Source organism: Pipra filicauda, unplaced genomic scaffold (genome assembly GCF_003945595.2).
Source record: "Pipra filicauda isolate LSUMZ 115617 unplaced genomic scaffold, ASM394559v2 scaffold20_size4479445_pilon, whole genome shotgun sequence".
NCBI classification, from domain to species: Eukaryota; Metazoa; Chordata; class Aves; order Passeriformes; family Pipridae; genus Pipra; species Pipra filicauda.
In genome coordinates this window covers 1,308,449-1,324,647 of record NW_024104321.1, presented here as the reverse complement: position 1 = coordinate 1,324,647, position 16,199 = coordinate 1,308,449, and the positions used below count along the sequence as shown (strand labels likewise).

The following is a 16,199-nucleotide window of genomic DNA, read 5'->3' as shown; positions in this document are numbered from 1 at the left end:
CAATGATCTATACCGGAGAACAAAATCTCTTCAATCACTTGCAAAAACTCTATCAGACACAAATGTGAACACCGGAAAAAAACAGAAAACCATGAGAAAATGTGAAATATAAATTAATTTTCAACTTACAGTCTCCATGTTTTTTACAACCTTTATCTCCTCAAGGTAGACAACAACTCTCTAGAGAGAAGCAGGTTTCAAATGAAGGTTATTTCCTCCCTACTAAACCAAAGATGTTGTGTGGTAGGACAGTGACCCCAGGAAACAGAGAGTTATGCTAAGGTCACTACAAAGACAAAAAGATGGCTCCAGAACTCAGTCAGCTGAGCAGGAGCTTGTGAGTGTCACCCACATCAGTGGGTGGCCAGGCAAGTAACATCCTGCTTTTTTTAATAGGCAGTTCTCCCATGCATTTTATCACACTTGAAGGAGAGTGTCTCTCACTGTATTAAGAGGTTATGGTGGGGCATTGACACATTTCTTAGCTGGAAGGAACATCATTGACTCACTGGTGTCCCAGAGAATACTTATTTTAGCCTGACTCATCCTCGGAGCAGAGCACAAGCTGATATGCTGTGAAGCCTGTTGCATAGGGCTGCTATCACCAAAACAAAGGCAAACAGGAAATTATTATGGTGTTTTAAGTCACAGGGCAGCACTAAGTAATAATGTCATAGGGTACCACTAAGTAATAATGTCTTCCCTATTTCAAGTTGAACCTGGTCCTACCTCTACCACTGCAAACAATATATAAGGAAAAATGATATAATTTGCACATGTGTAATGTAAAATAATGAGAATTAAGAATAAAGTTCTACCTCCTTCAAACACAAAAATTACTGGTCTGCCAGCATGTCCATTCCTTTTTTTCTAGATTTCCTATTGAGCTGGTATGATTCGCTTAGCAAGGTGCAACTCATGTGAAGGTTAGATTTAATATTTGAGGAAACAGAAAATATTCCGTTCAAATGCCAAAACAGATGAAGGACTTCCACTCAAACATAGATGTACTCAGGAAAACAGGAAGCAAATGACTTAATTTTTTTTAGGACTGAAGAGGTGAGCATTTCAAGGATGGGAGTTGGCTCTCTGCCTTTTGTTTTCAAAAGTAGCAAATTTAACTCCATGAACTGATGAAATTTATAATAAGACTTACTACACTATAGGCCACATCTGTAATGATGCCGTATATACTAATGCACCTTGTAAGTCAAAAACAAGCAGCCCATAAATCCCAGCAGATTTTACCACTCATGGGGTTAAAGGCTTTCATCACGTTGGCCTTAGAACCTGTCTCCTTTAATTCCTGAGAACTGACTGCTAGACCCTCAGCACAATTATGGCTGGAAATAAACTACATTGCACAGCGATTTCAGTTCATGATCAGTAGCCATGGTAACTATAAGCAATACGGTTTAAAAAAGGAAATGGCCATAAAGGCCAAAAATGTGCATCTTGAATCCAGACAACTGTGATACTGAAGACTTTTTGTTTCTTCAGAAGGAAAAATTCCTTTTTCTTTCTGCTCCAACTAAATTTTTAGGTTCTGTTTTAAGACAATTAACTTCTTCATTTGCCTCACAGAAACTAGCACTCATACATTTTTTGTTTTCAGTTGCATACTCATTAAAGTATTGATATTAACTGTCTATTGTTTGAAGCAGTCATATATTGAGGTCTGTACTTCTGTGTGGCCAATTATTTTAATACAAAATCCCTTTCATCTCAGCTTTTGCTTTGAGCTTGTAATTTGTTGTTGTGTGTTTATTTTGGTGAGCGGTGCGGCCTTGGTCCAGTTTACTTTAAAGTGAGAAAATCTACTGTAAGAAAATGTGATTTTGGCAGCGTGTTCAGTATTTCTTAAGACCAATCCTGAGCTCTTTCACCTGTTGTACACCCTCCAAATCTAGCCTCAGTCCCACTACCTGTAATACTTTTAAAATATGGGTTTAAATACCTACAAAGCTTTCAGATCACTACTTTTATTAGTTTGAATTTATAGTGCATTTTTCATTCTGTGGGCAAGATTAAAAATCCAAGAAAATCAAATGGACAAACAGCTGCTTTTCAAAGAACTGCATAAATTAACTAGAAACAAACGCACCAATCTGTTAGGTCTGTCAGTTGCTGTAATAGGAGACAGATATTATTAACTTTCTTAGGCAATCATCATACAGAAGACTAAATATTTGATTTTATATTTGTTCTTCTATCCAAAAAGCCAGCTGCTGCTACAGAAAAAATTTTAGTGGTCTGGCATGATTTGCTCTCAAGAAACCTGAGTCTATTGCTGCTACCCATCCTGGAGTTAGTTTTCCAAATTTTCTAATGATATAATTTTCTGTTATTTTTTTTCCCCAGGGATTGAAGTTAAACTGACAATAGAACAATTACTGTACTATTTCTTGGATCTTTTTTTCTTCCTTACATTAAAGATATAATCCATTCTCCCCACGGGTACAGAGTTGTTACTGGTTCCTTTCTTTAGGTCTTCATGCATCTTAACAAAAAGTTTGTCAGATGAGGTGAGTTGAAAACATCTAATGTACCTTGTTTACTCTCTAGTGTGTATTTTCCATATTGCAGTCTGAGACCTTACCTCTGCTTTTTTCCATAGCTGTATTAGGGCACAGTTGACTTTTTTGCTGACAATAGGCTCAAAAACCACATAACAATTTGCCTTATTGAACTATTCACTTTTCCTGTCCATTAGCGAGCAGAAAAGTTTGGAATTTGGCCTTTCTCTTCCTTCTAATATACTGATTGAAGGTGCTGAGAATTCCATATCATTCCTGATGTTTCCTCATGACACTTCACTCGTGCTTTGTCCTTCTGATGTTGTTTCTACCTTGCTTATTTTGTCATTTTATACCCATCCTTAGTGACCTGATCTAGTTTCCACTTTCTCTGTTCTCTCTTCTTGGGTTAGATGTCAATGAAGACCTCATAGTTTAACTAACCTGATCTCCTAGTACATTTTTTTATCCTCCTGTATTGGAACAAGATCATGCTTCTGCCTTTAGTAGTGTTTTCTTGAAGAATGGCAGGACTCTTAAAGGCCTTTGAAAACCCATTGATGTTTCCAGAAATGTTATGCTATCCCAAAGATGAACAATATACTCTTCAACAAAGTTTTATGTTTCTTTCATAAAGGTGACATTAAGCCTGGAAAAAAAGCTTAATCTACATGACCTCAGAAGAGGCAAGGCAAATAATCTCCAGTTAGCTGTCCCCATTAAACCCTTCCAAAAACATTTTTACCCAAGGTAGCTTGTAGCACACCATCACCAATGAAGTTCTATTCTCACCAGATGAATATTTACTTGGAGAAAAAAATTAATTTCCTTCCAGGAAGAGAAAGAAAGTGAAAGATTAAGAAATATTTTTAAAGATAGGCTGAAATTCGATATCTTTACCTTTTGCCTAGTCTTGGATGGTTTTGGGTTTTTTTTCTAAATCTAATCTACTGATCAGTTTATTATTTTGTGCAGAGCTGCATGGAATTTCATTGGTTTCCTTTGTGTTTGACATTGCCTCTGTTCTGTAAAGGCTATACTTGGGCCATATATTTGTTGTTAGGTGACAGTGGCTCTTCTATTGGTTATTAAAATACTGTCACACTGAAAAGACAGTCACACCCTAATTGTGAGTCTCTCGTAGTATACAGTTACAAAAAAACATGTCAGAGAATAGATTTTAATGAAACTTATTTGATGCCTTAAGTGGTCATTGCAAAAATTCTCCATTTTATTGTATCTTCCTTCTTCAGCAATACTGATTAAAAGGAGATAATATTGCAGCAGGCAGGATAGTCTTTGATTTCAGTCTCTAAACTAGTCCATAGCTATCAGTGTATCTGATTTATGATTCCTTCACTCTAAAACAGGATCATTCCTATATATAACTGAATTTATTTTTACAGCACATTTCTAAATCACTATCACACTCACGGGAAATCCAAAGAATAGGAGGCCAAATGAATAGGATATGGCATAGCCATGAGCAGAAGTAGTCTTTGCTGTGTTCTTTGTCAGTAACCAAAAAACTCCCCTGTAGACTGTAAACATTGTAAACTGTGGAACATTTCCTTTGGAAGTGCACAGGAGCTGTAGGGTATTACTCAAATGTAACTTTAGCTGTTTAAATTCATAACATTTCCTCATGGAACCACTGAGGACTCAGAAAGACCCCATGGAGGTTTTACTTGCTGTACAAAGGGGTATCTAAGTATTACTGCCCAGGTTTGATACCTGAAACTAGATTGCCTGAATTCTTGGTTTGAAGGCAAGTTTGCAACCTACTTTCCTCATTTGGAATGCATTTTCTAGGATGTTGGATATTAAGGATGCTTCATAGAAAAGTATTTTTGAAATTTATTAGCCCTACCTAGTAAATAATTCCAGTTATAAAAAACCCCCCACCAAAACCAAAAAAGCCCCAACCAAACAACACATTACAGGGAACATCACAACAGCAGGACTATGAGAACACTACAAAAAAAGTCATGGCATAAAAAGTCTTGAGCAGAAAGCCTGAGTAAGAGCTGAGAGGTGTGAACACAGCAGACCTTTACAGAAATGAAACAAAATTGGAACTTACTAGGGGAAGTGAGAGAAGTGAAGGTAAAGTAACCAAGTGTAAGAAAAAATTTTAAGCAGTAACGTATTGTGATATTGTGTACTATGAAATGGCTTTACACTGAAAGAGGGTGGGTTTAGATTACATGTTAGGAAGGAATTATTTACTGTGAGGGTGGTGAGGCACAGGAACAGGTTGCTCAGAGAAGCTGCAGATGCCTCATCCCTGGAAGTGTTCAAGGTCATATTGGACGGGGCTCTGAGCAACCTGGTCTAGTGGAAACTGTTACTGCCTATGGTGGGGGAATTGGAAATAGATGATCTTTAAGGTTCTTTCCTACCCAAGCCATTCTATGATTCTATGATTATGCTGACAGGTGGAAGAGAGAACTGCACTGAATTGAGAGAACAAGAGCTATAGAAACTAGTGATAATCTGAAATTCATACTGCTAAAACTTGTTGGTGACAAACCATGTCTTTATTTTGTAACACAGGGCTTAGGAAACATCCAACTTTCCATCTTGTAGACAGACACAAAACCTTTGTGTTTTTAACTTTCTTGCATATTGATTTTTTTTGGACTTCAAACTGTTCACCAGTGAAATCAATACCTGGTGTACAAGACTGTCTGACAGCAGAGCTTCCTTATACATAATTGTACTTTTAATTCTGCAGAGTATCCTGGAATAGTTTGTATGAAAGATGTTTTATGTAAATAATTATACAATTTTTTTAAGAGAGTCACTCCAGGACTAGAACAGATCTGTTTTCAGAGGCAGGCAACTCCCTGTAGAAAGCACATCTCCCAAGCCTAACTGTGGCTGTGTTTTGAAGGAAATATTCAGTAATCCTTGGGGATTTTTATCTGACAGGCAGACTACAAATGCTGCTTTAATTCAAGTGAGCCAAAGAATAATACCTAGAATAATACTGTATAATACCTAGTTTGAAAATAAAGGTTTAACATCAAGGGCAATCAATAGCAAACCAAGCTATCAACAACAAACCAAGACCAAGACTCATTGCTCCCTTTATTCCAAAAGAGTCTGTGTTAGTAGCATAAACCAAACTGTAAATTCTAGAAACACAACCCTAAAACCATGTCAGTGTAATGAGAAGTTACTGTGATTTTTCTGGTTATTTTTAATAGATTTTATCTTTATAGTAATTTTTTTCTTCCAAGACATCCACAGACTTCTTCAAACTTTCTTCCCCTCACACTTTGCCCTTGATATGAAAAGCTCTGATTTGATTAAGTCTCACAGAAAATAAGATTTAAATTGTGCCAGCTGAAGGTACTAGGCCCTAAAAGGGAAAAAAAACAAACCCAGGTTATAGTGGATCTGGAACTCAGAAAGTGTGGATAGAATGTTGCAGAGAATTCGAAAAAGACATTTCCTGAGCAGATACACAGGTCAACTAAGTTGCTTTTTTTATTATCATAGAATCATAGAATTGTTTGAGTTGGAAGGGTTCTTAAAGATCTTCTAGTTCCTAAGCCCCTACCATTGGCAAGGACACCTTCCACCACACCAGGTTGCTCAAAGCCGCATCCAACCTGACTTTGAACACTTCTAGAGATGGGACATCCACAGCTTCTCTGGACAACCTGTTCCAGTACCTCATTACTCTTCCAGTAAAGAATTACTTCCTTATCTCCAATCTAAACCTACTGTCTTTTAGTTTAGAACTGTTACCCCTTGTCCTGTCACTAAAAGACATGGTAAAAAAGTCTCTCTCCATCTTTCTTTAGGAACTGAAAGGCCACAATAAGGTGCTCCCAGAGCCTTCCCTTCTCCAGGTTAACAATTCCATCTCTCTTCTAAAGTAAAGATGTTTTATAATATGTCTTTGTATGCACAGTGTAGGTACAACATTTCACATCAGATCAGTAGCATCACAGCCCAAACCAAAAACCAGAACCACTCAATGTTCAAACAGTGTCTCCCTTCATGTTGAGTTCTCAGCCCCAACTTTTACTCCATACTATGGTGTGTGACAGGAGCAGCACTAGTCTGTGATGGCAGACCTAACTTCCATTCTCAAAGCTGTAGGTGGCTTTTCAGGGGACATGGAGCCCATCAGCTTGTCCTTGTGCCCCAGTGCCCTCCACAGCAGTGGGAAAGGGAGGAGGAAGGGAATTGTATGGCCAACAGTGGGTGATCAATGAAGTGCTGTGTTACAACCATGGTTTTGTATTAGCAATACTATAGTCTGGTTCACTGATTGCTCAAACACTCTAACACCCTCAGGGAGAGAGATTCTGCCAATTCAGAGACCAATCAGTCAGAAAGAGGAGTTACAGTGTAGTTTGAAGTAGAAACAATGAGTTTGTGTGCCATTAAAAGTCTTGTGGACTTTTGCAGTGGCAGAAAGAGAGGGAAAACAGAATTCAGGAACAGGGCTGTAAGACTGAAAATTATATATAATGAAGCAACAATATAGAACTGCAGTCTCAGGCAGTCTGACACAGGCACTGGGATTAGAGGGGCAGTCCTGCAAGCCTGTTTCAGTCCCCAGGATATCCTTGTGATGCAGTGTGCACCACCAGCCAACAGCTTAGGAGGACACCACTGCTGATATTGTGATGCTTTATATGCCTCTACTAGCAAGCTACATGTCTTGTGGAGAAGCAGACTGAGGTCAAGACATAGGTGATGACACTCATCAGAGGCGCCAGATTTCCCTCTTGCTCCCCTCTGCCTCAGAGCTCTACTTCAGCTTCTTCACTGCTCTGGGACTATGATGTGCCTCACCCACATCATCGGGGGACCACAGGGACCCACCAGGACCCACCAGCCAGCTGAGACCTGCATGTCAGACACAAAGATGGACAGATTTTCAGCTCATAGGAATTAGCTGTAGTAAGATAGGGTGAAGGTAAGTGGCAAGATAACACAGGATGTCTATTTACAAGTCTCACGCTCCACACATGAGCCTTGACACCTGTGCACTGGGGGTGTGCTGTTGCAGGAGGACTTGCAGTCCCACCTCCTCACGGAGCTCCCTGCAGACAAAATGGGGGCACATCAGGCTCAAAAGCACATCCCATAGGTTACTGATCTGACAATCACCTCATGGTACTGTGCCACACCTGCTGTCCTAGTCCCACTCAAAGCAAAAAACCTTGACTTCAATACTTATATTATCTCCATTGCATGACTAACAGCCATTCTGTTGCCAGACCAACACATTACTTCATTACTTGCCTTGGGAATTTCTAACTTTGTTCCCACTGCACCTGGTAGATGTGACAAAAATCTCATAGCCTGAGGTATGAGCTCAGTCCTCCAAGCTGCATTTGTCACAAACAGGGGAGACAAGCTTTTGGTTATATGCCTAGCACACATTCAGACATCACAGGTAAGAAAAATTAACTATATCAAAAGTTAAGACCAAAGAATTTAGAAGTTTAGGCATTTTAGTGGTTTAAATCAGACATTTAGAGGTGTGTAAAATAAGAAAATACGAAAGTAAAGAAATGGACAAAATAGATTGGAATTTTGCTTTTTAACTTCACATGATAGGATGAATGTGGTCTTATAAATATATTGCATCCTGTATATGGTGAAAATGACAGTAACATTTGGCTTCGTGGCCACTTATTGGACCTCTACGCAAAATTATAGCCCTGTCCATATCAGTAGGGTCTCTGCTGAAGTGTTGGGTCCTTTTGCCTTTAGGAATAAAAGAAAATCCTCTGACAATTGCTGAAAGTTCATACTTTCATCCAGGTCTGGAGTAGGAAGTGTAGCTGATTTCACTAAGGGCATATGATCTTTCAGAGATAGCTAAATGGGCCATGAAAGATATCTTCTCCGAGGAGGTAGACTGTTCAAAGCTCCTGTTTAAGAAGTTTGGTATGGAAAATTACGGAGTAGTTGGAGCTATAAGTGAGCCGCATCATCCTCCAGAGAGCAGGTTTGCTTTCAGTGAAGAAATCCTTCAGAGCTGATTGAATAGGAGCCCAAATCAACTGTTTACATCCCTATTTAAACCTTCAAAATTTACCTCATGGCTGCCTCAAGCCAGTTTATTAGCGCTGCATCTCTACCTAAGCAGTCACTGTTATCTGTTGAAGCTTCTTTCTTCAACACTTTCAGGGCATTTTTAAATTAATCCACAATTGAAAGAAAATTAACTTCTAAAGAAACAATATAAGGAGTAAACAATTTTCTTTTATTTATCCCTGACAGAAAATCTATCGTACCCTAAAGCTGAACATTCCACTTTCCTTCCCATAGCACAGGCATTTCCCCACCTTTTCATTAGCCACTGCTGTGGGTTTTGTTAAATATTAGGTCTATGGGGCATTGTTGCTGTCCTTGCACATACTTAGCTCCTGTGATGCTCTGGGTTTGCCTGCACAAAACTCACACAAAACCCCCCACACTGAAAGCACATTATGAATGTTGCAAATCAGTTATTAAAAGCTGAGGAAGTACCAGGATTAAAATTTGCCCCACTGTGTTCATGCTTATGTAAGAGAATGTAATATAAACCCACTCTCCTCTCATCTCTTCCTGATCCTCTCTCCTAGAAATAAATGGATTTTCAAAAAAAAAAAAGCCTCAAGAGATGAGAGATGACAGATGAAAGAGTTGTTACTCTGGTTATGCTATGCCACTAAGGACAAAGACCTGTGGTGCTGTGGTGGGTTGATCTTGGCTGGACAGCAGGTCTCATCAAGCCACTCTATATCACTCCCTCTTCTCAGCTGGATGGGGAGAGAAAATGAGATGGCAAACAACATGTATGTTGAGCAAAAACCAAAGGTTATGCATGCACAAGCAAAGGAAAAACACAAAGATTTTATTCTCTGTTTCCCATGAGCAAGAGAAGTCCAACCACTTCCCAGGAAGCTGGGCTTCAGCTTGAGTAGTGGTTGCTCCAGAAGGCAAACTTTGTAAATAACAAATGCCTCCCCCTTCCTCCTCCTTTTCTTGGGTTTTGTATCTGAGCCAATATCATCTGGTATGGAATATCTCTTTGGTTAGTTTGGGTCAGCTGTTCTAGCTGTGTGCCCCTCCCAAGGTCTTGCCCACTGCCAGCCTACTGATGTGGGGTGGAATGTTAGGGAGACAGCACTGATGCTGTGCCAGCACTGCTCAGCAGTGGTCAGAACACTGGTGTGCTATCAACACCTCTCTAGCTACCGATGTGAAGCACAGCACTGTGAGGGCTGCTGTGGGAAAACGAACTCCATCTCAGCCAGACTCAATACAGGCACAGAGATCAAATAGAAATTTGTCAATTGTCCCAGGACACTCAGTTTAATACATCTCCAAGCTGCTGTTACAGCAAGTAAGAAAAATAATGGTTTTGTACAGCATAGATCCTTGTGTTTCTATTTGTAGCTTCTGCTCAAGCATAGTTCTGGCTGAGAGACCTCCAAAGCAGCTACTGCTTTCTCAAATATTATGTCCTGGTTCTGAGGCAGAAAGAAGATAGAAGTCCTTTTTTTTCACTTGTGATAAATCTGATTTTTTAAAAAAAATTCTAAATCACTAAAATATATTAAATATTTTGTCTGAAATTTAAAAGAAAATATGATCAACCTGAGCAGTGTCACAATAGTAAACTTCAGCCCAGGGGGAAGTTTGGCTAAATTATTTGTGTTTGATGGCAATCTTGCAAAGCGTATCCAGCAAGGCTGACAATAGATGGGGCTAGAAGCCTTCCCAGTAATGGGATGGCGCATACTTTTGGACACAGTTATGGAACACCAGAAAAAAAAAATCAATATTGCAGCACAGATATCAGCTTGTCCTTCAAAGTCATTTGTCTTGCCAAGGAGAACAGCAGCCCCATTACCCTATCCCAAAGTCTATTACCCCGCGAGTAACAACAGGCAGCAAATCAGGCAGGCAGGCAGGCAGCCAGAAGTTTTTTGTTCAGCAATAGCTGTCTTCTCACAGTGAAGCAAAATAATAAACAAATGGCAGTCTGCTGAAGAGCTCTGCTTTGCTTTAGGGCTCCCTGAGAATCAGGTGAACAAAGCCACACGTCCACTTCACCATAGTATCATCCCTTTGGTCAGCAAGCAAAGCTGTCCCAAGCAAAAAAGAAATGATGCCTCAGCAAACATAAGAATTCCACAGTATCTGAAAAATTGTGTTTCTGACTATGCAGAGTTCCTTCCAGAGGGACATCCGATGAGGCAAAAGAGTCTCAGTTCTGAAATGGTGCTGAAAATCAAAAGTTAAGTTTCTAACCTTGCACATACATAACTCTTGGCTTTCTCTTCTTGCATTCTATTGTCACTCTTTCCATAAAGAAACTGCTCTTTGAGGAGGATTCAGGTTAGTCCCTCACCCTTTTTCAGCTGGATATGTGATAAAATTAGAGTCATAGCTACAGAACTATTTCCTTTCTCTGCAAGATTATTGCAGATGCTGATTGGTTCTCAGTCCAGGGCAGCTTCAGTCCTGGTTGCTTCAGTCTTTGAACATTCATAAAGGTGCATACAAAATAGGAGAAGATCACAGGGTTTCATTCTATATAAGTTCAGTCTCAAACAATTCAATAGATATCAATTATAGAGACAGATGAGGCTGTTCTGTATATTCCAGCTCAACACTCCAGTTATTGTAATGCTATACAGGAAATGGGCACAGTCATAATTCATTTTGTTCCATTCCCCTCCTGTTCCACATCCCTGTGGATAATCTTCCAAGCTCCCTTAGGTCCACTAAAGAACAAAAAGATTTCTAGGTCAGGTGCTGCAGTATCTAATGTGTGGAAAATGTACAAAGAGGGAAGCTTGCCTTAGAGATTTTCCCACAGAACATGATATATCAGGAGAAAGTTAGATCAGCATAAGAGCCCAAAGACCCAGTACCCTGAGCCAGAAGGACTCTAATTCAAAATGTGTGTATAAATCCAGGATGATGTTAGGGATGATGTTGCTACAGACAACATATTATTAATATATAGGTGTAAGTTAAATACCATATTTTTTAAAAACAGTGAACTATCCGTGGTTTTCTTTTACATAATAGTCTGCTGGTTGTAGCAAACTTCTCAGAAAAGTGTAAGGCTGACTCATTTCTTTCCTCTCCTCGAGGGAATTTCAAGATGCAGTTTCACCATTCTGTTAAGTACCTTTAGCACCCAGATAAGAAGTATTCTGCAGTAGGAATAAAGCAGAGTCACCAGCTTTCACAGAAAGCTATGCCAAAAAGTGCAGAACAGAATTCAGGATTTATTGGTGCTTTTGAGGCCTGGGCACTCTCCGGGAAAGAGTTATCCAATGGTCTCTTATTTCTTCATATGACCCTCTGTGTCAGGCTTTTCTTCCTATCAAATTTTCCTCTTTCTCTCTTTGCTTTCTCTCTCTCTCTGTGTGTGTGTGTTGGAATCTTAGTGGTTTGTTGGGTTTTTTTTTAAAGCCTATAAAAGGCAACTCTTGCTTCCAAGAATTTTTCCCCTCAAGCACTGAAACCACTATAAAAATATAGTTAAATAGATACTGCTAAAACAGTAGGTGTCACTTGCACACAGAACAGTAGAAACTGTCTGACTCACTGTACTCATTAACGTGTCTTACCAGTGCCAGTTATCATCTATTAGAGAATTCCTATAGAGCCAAATGCTTGTTATAGAATACTGAAAAAAACCAGAATTAAAGCTACTGAAAAGCAATGAAACAAACACCTTGATAAAGATTTTTTCTGCTTTACTCTTAGCCCAAATTTTTATTTATGTTTTCCTTCAAAGCTGACTTCTACCCACACGCAAGAATCACTAGAATAAATCTGAGGGCTTTCTGTGCTCCCAGAAGTTGACTTATTGGAGCTGAGAAGGACTGGAAACTTTTGGGACACCTAGTTTCACCCCTCAGAGTGGTAATAGGATGAATCACAAAAGCTTTTCAGGTTCCTTTGCAGTCCCTTTGTGGAGACGTATTTGCCCCCTCCCAATTATGTCCAGTGGAGTAGCTCTGTTGCAGTAGTAGCTGCTGTGAAGAGAAAGTCAAGTAAGAAAACATATCTACTTCTTCATTTTTTCTGCACTGCATAAAAAGAAATTAAATTATCAAAAGAATATGAGACTGGAACATCTTTCACGGAAAAATCATTTAACTCCATAAGGATTCCTCACAAAAAAGGAGCTGCCACAAGGATGAACCACAGTATTTTAAGAATTTTAATACATTTCTTATTTCTTAATTTTGGATTTTTTTTTTAGATGTTATTATAAAAAGTGAAGTTCTAAAGACAGGTAGTGTTGAAAATAATGGGGCAAGAAGTAATTTATGTAATTAAGAAACTAAAATTATCTATTACTGTGGTTGTTTTAATTTCTCAACAATTCTTTTAGCAGTTGCTTACTCTCTAACAGAACTGTAATAAAATAACTCTGAACTCACTTAGCTTTAGAAGGGTTAAAATTTCAGTTAGAATCAATTAGGGTAGTTCCCAAGAGGCAAAAAAGTGGTACTGTGCACATATACATGTGTCACTGTAAAAACTTGAAGTAAGACGTGGAACATAAAAGCTAAAATCTTTGCTATGAGAAACAAGTTGCAACTCCAGTTAGGGTCAATGAGAGCAGATACAGACATCACAAAGGCAAAATTAGCTATACTTTTAAGATACCCAGTGAGTATGGAAGTCAGAACTAGCATTCTTTTGGGCATAACAGAAGAATAAGGTAAGATAATGCAGAAAAGGTGAAATTATATTTGTAGGTTTCAGATATCAGAGCTCTCCTAGAATTTTTAGAGTTATGGGATTTTAAGACACTAAGAAGCAGAAATCAACTTTCCTGACAATTGTTTTGGATTTTGAGTTTAAAATGTATTACAACAAATTATTCAGAATACTCTCCAAGGTGCTGTGTTTGAGCGGCGAGTAGTACTTGCCAAATTCTTTCATAGAAGTAGTATCTGACAGAAGCATTATTCAACAGAAATTTTACAGAAACGGCCAGAATGCAAGTAAAGCTGAATAAAAGCCATCACTGTATCTGCCTATGTTTTCATTTTTCACTGGGTTACATCATCCCATAAAGCCATTGATGGATAATGAAACATTTAAACATTATTTGTGATCCCCCTAAAAATAGAAATATTAATTAAAAGATGTAATGACATAAGTAGATTGTATGCTAAGCATATTAGTTGAATATGGAAGCAACACATGATCCAGCTGGTCTTGATCATAATCCATATTTTGTACATGATTACATAAATCTGAAGTTAAAAACTAAATAGTGGGTGTGAGTTCACAATTTTCATTGTGAATCTTATTGAAAAATGACATTTCAAAATAATGTAAGACAACATTTCTGTCTGATGTAAAGTTGCACATATGAAAAGTTCTTGAACATTTCTAACTTATCAGTTCTTAGATCCCTCAAGCTGGAAAAGATTCCAGTAGATCTGTAATCCAACTCTTTGTTCAAAGGCCACTTGTGCAAAGCAAGGTCAGCCAGCAGATCTGATATGCTAAAGAAAGCTCAGAAAACACAAAAATACATTTAGCATATTCCTGTTTTCTGTTATTTTGACTTATCTAATCTAATGTTTTTGTTTGTGGATCTCTTTGGCATGTGAAATCCCACTGACTTGGGACTCGTTCCCCATAATCTGTAATGTAAAATATTTAGCATCACATTAGTTAACTGAAATCTATTCTCTTAAAACACATTCTTCAACCTTTTATATGATACTCTCAACCCTGATTCCACAAGAAAAGCCTCGTGGACAAGAACTACGTTAGCTGTCATTAATGGAAAGCAAAAGTTACCGTTGTGAAATGTTGGATAATTCATGATACTCCCACACTTCACTTGAATTAATTATTTCTGGTTTCTCATGGAGATGTAAGAACACAATACGTATTCTTAAATGTAGTTATACTGGTGGTTTTACTTTACTCATTTTGCTTTTGTCTTTCAACCCATCATTCTTTTTTCTGTTTCAAGCATAAAGGGGAAAAAACCAAACTATTTCCTTCCTTACAAACCATCCCTGTATTACATTTTTTTAAGCAACATTGCTCACACAGAGAAACCAGACTAGATTCTGACACTTAACTGCGTTGCTGTCAATCTGCAGGAGCTTCACTGTCTGCTGGTTACACATAATCATCCTCTGGTTTCCAGATCTCTGGTAGACCATTAGACTCCTGTTGTCAAATTTTCTCCTGCCGACCACAGTTTTAAGGACATAATAACCAGTTCTGGGGAAATATAAAACAGGCATTCCGATCATCCATAGTAATTATCTTCCCAGTTCACCTGAGCACATGTTCAAGGTCACCTTTTAATTGTTTCAAGAACAACCAAGTGAGCTTTAACTTCTGCAATTTCATGTCAGATTAACTTCTGCAATTTCACCTTTCATATTTCTACTGTTTTCCAGTCTAATGATTAATTTTGAATTTTCTGAGTCAATGTATTGGCCTGTTCCTGTCCCCCATTCCTCTACATAACTGCAACCTTTTCAAAGTGATTCACTTTCGGTCAGACAACAGAAATTTTAAATGTTTTGTTTATCATCTCTTTTATTAGCTGAGGATGTGAGTTCTTTAGAGATGCATTTTTTCCTGTATTTGGAAATCACTTTGTCCACTGTGGCATAATCAAAAATGTTATGAGGAGATACTTTTACTCTAGGGTTTTAATAGCTCATACCAATGCACTTCTAGAAGAAATATAAATCTTCATGGTGCAGGTCTTAAACAAAACTTTTAATTCTTCTAGATCAGGACAATGAGGAATTTACCACCTCTGTTTATGACAAAGCTTGTATGTTTTCCTTTGAAACATCTATGACTGACATTAGAATAATTGCATCTTACAGCACTTACATGGCTTTGTATGGCAACTTCTCTGTTCTTTAATAACATCACCTGTCTTTGGGGGGGAAAAACCCTCATATTGTTCCTGAAATTCTTCCCTTAAGAACTGCACAATCCAGGAAAGTGTGCATTGGTAGAAATAGCATGATTATCCTCAAAAGCTATTATTCTGGTTTTGTGTCAACACTCCACTTCTCAGAGCCTTTCAAGGTGCAAAGCAACAGAGTATTTGAAGAAAGGAGGTGGAAAATAGATAATTTAGTGCCACCTATCTGTCTTCATCTGAATATAAAACACGTTACTTTAGGACAAAATAATATGTTTTGAGCAGAAGTTCTTAGGTTTAAGGAGAAGAAAGTAGGCCTACTTGAAGTGTTTCAGGGACATGTCAGAAATCAGATTAAAGGACCCCCACCAGGAATTTATGAGCTTTGCCCTATGACCACATACATAATCCCCATCGATTAACTTGGCCAAGAAGCATAGCTTAAAAGTTAAGAAACCAATAAGGCACTGCGTTGGGGTTGGCCAACATAGAGTTAATTTTCTTCACAGTAGCTAATATGGGGCTGTGTTTTGGATTTGTGTTGAAAACAGAGTTGATAATCCAGGGATGTTTTCGTTATTGCTGAGCAGTTCTTACACAGATTCAGGGCCTTTTCTACTTCTTATCCTGCACCACCAGTGAAGAGGCTGGGGGCGAACAAGGAGTTGAGAGGGGATGCAGCCAGTACAGCTGACCCCGACTGAACAAAGGGATATCCTAAACTATATGGTGGCATGCTGAGCATATAAAGCTGGGGGACGAAGGAA

At 38.5% G+C, this 16,199-nt stretch overlaps 1 long non-coding RNA gene across 1 annotated transcript in view; it reads right to left on the bottom strand.

Moving 5' to 3' along the window:
* LOC113996363 overlaps window positions 1-16,199 on the bottom strand; it is a 75,556-nt gene that overhangs the window by 34,117 nt on the left and 25,240 nt on the right. The window contains exons 2-3 of the long non-coding RNA XR_005563432.1: window positions 14,621-14,765; window positions 9,219-9,295 (exon numbers count right to left, since the gene is read on the bottom strand). This is a non-coding gene — a long non-coding RNA (uncharacterized LOC113996363). The remainder of the gene's footprint in view (window positions 1-9,218; window positions 9,296-14,620; window positions 14,766-16,199) is intronic.